Genomic DNA, 5,402 nt, shown 5'->3' on the forward strand with positions numbered 1-5,402 from the left:
CCTCTAGTCATCAAGCATATAAAACTTCTTTGGAGCCTATTATTCATCATTATTGCCCTAGAAGCTCACTTGGAGATGCGAATGGAAGGGCAATGGTCGAGAGTTCCTAGTGGGAGAAGCTATCGTAGATGGATGTGGCATGGGAGCCAATCCTAGACAAGATTGACTAGCTCACTAGCACTAGTCTGGCCTCCATGAACCTACTAGTGCACTTCTTTCTGAAAATTGCCCTATTATAGGAGCATTTGCAACCTCCGACCAAGTCCCTGCCGAGTAGCTTGGCGGAGGGGGAGGTCCTAGTCCAGTGCTATTAGTCGGGTACTTGGGAATAGGGTACCTAAAGTAGGCCCATAACCTCCCACCGGCCCATTTGTTGAGCAAGCCTATGAGGTGGAGCGGCTGACCAAATTCCATCCGAGCAAGCCTACGAGATGGAGGGGGAGGTCCCAGTCCAGTGCTACTGACCCACATCAGATACAACAGGACGCATCATGACCAAGCCACGACTGGACATACCTACAACATACCGAAGGGGCACCGAAAGGTCACCATCAACACGACTAGACGCCCCCATGAATGGTCTCAGGTGTATCCCCACTACCCTGCGAGGGAAGTCAACCTTAGTCGTAGGAGGACCTCAGCACCGGAGTCTCTACAGTGACCCGCATATTGGGAAAGACGGGACAATGCCCCATACTGAATGTATGCCTACGTATGTAGGTTGGTAACGCGGTGCTCATGACGTCAGATGAAGCCACACTGCGCACAACCGCACCATAAGACTGATCAGCGGGATCTGCCACGCACTACAGCAAAGGCATCAGCAATGGACTCGCAACAGGGACCTGCATGATGATCTAGCAAGGTGGCATGCCATATCGGGAGCATGGATACGCAAACCCCTACGGACGATCCCAGGGACACCATGTCAACGTGGGGCTGCAGGTCTCTCTCTCTAGTAGAAAACATGTCTCCTCTATAAGGTTGTTCCCTTGAGCTATAAAAGGGAAGCCCCCTCCTCCTTTGACACATGCACACAAGCTATAACACAGTTCTCAGACAATACTACGATCATCAATACACTAGACTAGGTGAAGCCTGCACCAGTATAACTCATCATGTCACACCCCCTCTTCTAGAATCCCTGCGATTCACCATTCGGAGTGAGTCCGCGCTAGCATCCCCCACAGAACACAAACCACGACAAAAATCCTACATGAATTTATAACACAGGAAAGACGCAAAACATGTGTTTTGATCATGCGAACACAAGATTCTCAAAACGAAGGAATATGAAAAACACAAGATTCGAATAAACATACCATTGAAATCCTACAAGAATTTATAACACAGGAAATTAATAAAACATGTGTTTAGATCATGCAGGGGAAAACATACGGATGCAACACACAAAGGAAAGAAAACACGAGGTTGGACTTTATGCTTATCTTCCTCCAAAATTTCTATAGAGTATGCCATTCCATAAGAATTTTAAAGGAATTGATAGGATTTAATCCTTTGTTCCAAGGACTCTCGTCATAGGAAAACTTTCCATACGAATTGAATTTCCTTGGGAATGCATGATTGGTAAAATGCAGGGATAGAAAAAAATGTAGGAATGGAGTTGTATAAAACTTACAATCCTACAGGAATTAAAAACACGGGAAAACTTTTAATAGTATTTGGATGCAACATAGAAAGAAACTAAGAATTAAAGGAGAGAGATAGACACAAAGGAAAGTTTTCAAGAGGTTGGATCTCTTGTTAGAAATCCTCGAAAATATCACTACAATGAACCATGCTACATGAATTTTATAGGAACTTAATCATTTGTTCCAAAGGCCTATCTATAGAGTTCCAATCCTCTAAAATTCCTCTACTTTTCTTTTGTTCCTAAGGGGGCCTAAAACCTCCATTCTAAAGGAGGCATTAATGCATTCTAAATATTTTTACTCCCTGGAACAAAATAGGTTATGGACTAAACTTTAGTCCATAGGCTAAAGAAACCAAACATGCTCTAACCAACATTTGTTTTCTATTTTTTTACAAAAAGTTTTGTTCGTCTTATTCCTATATATTAAAGCGCGACGTAAAGGCCGCTCTTCGTGCATCCACGTCATCGAAATATTAACAGTCGTAGGATCTTCATCGGACCGAGCAGCCTACCCTTTCGCGGCTCGAAGAGTCTCGACGTTTCCAGCCGACCGGTTCCTCTACCTCCCACGGATACGTGGCCGCCAGACCGCCTCTCTCCCATAGCTTTGTCGCCTACTCTCCCCATCCCTCGCTGTCTCGCTTCACCCCACCTATGGCCGTCGCTGCTCTTATCGTCCTGCGGCCCCCACCTCTCTCCCTTTCTCCTTGCATTCCTATATATTAAAGCGCGACGTAAAGGCCGCTCTTCGTGCATCCACGTCATCGAAATATTAACAGTCGTAGGATCTTCATCGGACCGAGCGGCCTACCCTTTCACGACTTCAAGAGTCTCGACGTTTCCAGCCGACCGGTTCCTCTACCTCCCACGGATACGTGGCCGCCAGACCGCCTCTCTCCCATAGCTTTGTCGCCTACTCTCCCCATCCCTCGTCGTCTCGCTTCACCCCACCTATGGCCGCCGCTGCTCGCATCGCCCTACGGCCCCCACCTCTCTCCCTTTCTCCTTGCAACGCCTCCCTCGTTTGTCCACCAAGTCACCACGCGCCTGGGAGATGGATCGAGGGGCAGCATTTCGGTCAAGACACGCTCAACGAAAGCTTCAAGACAGCACGGGAGATGGAAGCCCCGCCATCGGCCAGGAATCGTTGCATCACGTCATTCGATTCCTCTCCCTTCCGTTCCTTTACTTCCGTGGTGGATGAGAAGAAAGCGGCAAAGGGCGCACCAGTAAGGAGAGCTTAGAGGAGGAGGCACACCATCCTTCATCTTGCACACAGAGTCCTCAAGTCTTCTCCTCATCCTTGCTGGAATTCCGAGTGCCATACAGCACCTCTGTCGGTAGGCACCGGTCGTTAGGCATGTTGCCCTTCTCCCTCGCTTGAAGTGCTTCCAAGGGCTGCCCGTCTGTGTGGTCTGGTTTGGTTTGGTGATGCTAATACCCCTTTTGTCACCTCCCAACCTGCTAGACGAAGGGAGAAAATTTCATTCCCAAGCTGCTGAATGGGGAATAAGTGGTTTCATCTCAGGAGGAAAAACTAGTGCTACTGGAGTATTACGATGGCTTCCTAGGCACATGGTAAGCCTTTCATCATGAACAATTTTTTACTACCGAAGTAATCTAATATTCTATTTGGTTTGTTGTGCACGTAGGTCTTATTCTACGTGCTACCTGCTATGGGATTTGACAATAAAACACACATTTACCTTTCTTCTGGTGAACTCTTTGGTGGGAAACGTTTCATGAAACCATACAAGGTTATGTTACCATGTTTAGAGAACCATATCATAGTCGGACCTGAAAATCTGGAAAAGAATACCTAAGGGCTAGCAGGATCAACAGTTGATAACATAGTTTCTGTCATTTTTGTACTGAACTGAATTTCGGCATTTATGTTATATTATAAAGTTCAAATTAGAAGGTAAAAACATAATTGTTTTGTGCTAAGCCATTGATGTGTGTTGTACCTATTAGAATAGATATGCAATGTATTCTATATCCATGTATATCCTGTACTCGGGTAACAACCTACTGCTACTTTATTGGCTAGATATGCTTGCTTAGGAATAGATGAAGGTTGTTACTCAAGTATATCTGTTGTATAGCCTTGCGCACCGGGCGCCTATATAAACACGCACGCGGCCCCTAACAGGGTAAGACGCTTCACCTGCCCTCTGAATATTTACATGGTATTCGGAGCCACATAAACCCCCTACAGCAATCATGTCGAATTCCTCCTCCAATCCTCTCATTGCCCATCCAGTATTTGAGAAGCTTACCCCGAGCAAATCATGCTATATGGGAAGCTCATGTTCGTGCAGCCATGCGTGGATGTCGCCTCATAGGCCATCTTACTGGTACCACACCAGTACCGGAGAAAGAGATCGCGGACGCTGGAGGCAAGACGACACCAAATCCGGCGTTCGAGGAGTGGGATGCTCAGGACCAACAGGTCCTCAGCTACCTGCTCTCGTCTATCTCCAAGGAAATTCTAGTCCACGTCTCAAGATCTGAGACAGCAGCCGATGCGTGGAGAAAAATTCAGGCAGTGTTTGCCTCGCAGACCCGAGCCCGGGCTGTGAATCTCCGCATCGCTCTCTCGACGACCAAGAAGGATAACATGAATGTTGCTGAATATTTTGCAAAAATGAAGGGGTATGCTGATGATATGGCAGCAGCAGGACGTCCTCTTGAAGACGACGAACTCGTCGAATACATCATTACTGGGTTGGACCGTGAGTTTACTTCGCTTGTTTCTGCCCTTGTTGCAAGGGTGGAGCCAATCTCTGTTGAAGAATTATATTCTCAGATGCTAAGCTATGAAACAAGAATGGATTTAATCCAAGAAGGAGAGCAGTTTGGATCTGCTAACATTGCAGGACGTTGGGGGCGTTCTCGAGGACCAAGCCGTGGTCGTGGGCGTGCTCGGCCACCTACTCGCGGCCACAGCAACGCTGCAGGTGGGAGCAGCTCCTCTAACCGTAGCCACAATGGTGTACCAGGCGGACATGACAACAGCGCAGGAATAGGGAGACAACGTGGCTACAGTAACCGACGCTCCAACCCAAGCAGCGAACCATGTCAAGTCTGCTTCAAGAAAGGACACATAGTTGTCAACTGTTGGCATCGATATGATGAAAATTACGTCCCTGAAGAACGCCACGCTGCTACTGCGACAAGCTCTTACACAATAGACACAAACTGGTATACTGACAGCGGAGCTACTGATCATATTACCAGTGAGCTAGAGAAACTGTCCATCCGAGATAAATACAACGGGGAAGATCAGATCCACACCGCCAACGGCAAAGGTATGAAAATCAGCCACATTGATGATTCCTCTGTTAGCACCTCTAGTCGTAATCTTCATTTGAAAAATATTTTATATGTTCCTGAAGCCAAGAAAAATCTTGTTTCTGTCCATCGATTAACCACAGATAATTCTGCCTTCATAGAATTTCACCCAGATTTTTTTTTATTAAGGATCAGGCAACTAGACGCACTCTCCTTAGAGGGCCATGTCGCCATGGACTATACCCTCTTCCTCCATCACCATCAATAAAGTGTCATGCCTATGGAGTCAGTCGTCCATCGATCTCTCGGTGGCATGATCGTCTTGGACATCCTTCATCCACTACAGTTCAACGTATTGTTAGAAGTAATAAACTCCCTTGTTTAGATGAGTCTAATAATGAGTTTGTATGCGATGCTTGTCAGCAAGCAAAAGCACACCAGCTGCCATATCCTG

The 5,402-nt window shown here is 46.8% G+C and overlaps 1 non-coding gene and 1 pseudogene across 1 annotated transcript; both read left to right on the top strand.

Annotated features, from left to right (window-relative positions):
- The first annotated feature begins 2,607 nt into the window (after positions 1–2,607).
- LOC103637350 (uncharacterized) lies at positions 2,608–3,250 on the top strand (annotated as a pseudogene).
- A 1,090-nt stretch (positions 3,251–4,340) lies between these two features.
- On the top strand, positions 4,341–4,479 carry LOC111590020 (small nucleolar RNA Z247). Its single transcript, XR_004852314.1, has one exon. It is a non-coding gene; the product is annotated as a small nucleolar RNA Z247 (small nucleolar RNA).
- The last annotated feature ends 923 nt before the right edge of the window (positions 4,480–5,402 follow it).

This window comes from Zea mays, chromosome 8 (genome assembly GCF_902167145.1).
Source record: "Zea mays cultivar B73 chromosome 8, Zm-B73-REFERENCE-NAM-5.0, whole genome shotgun sequence".
Taxonomy (NCBI): Eukaryota; Viridiplantae; Streptophyta; class Magnoliopsida; order Poales; family Poaceae; genus Zea; species Zea mays.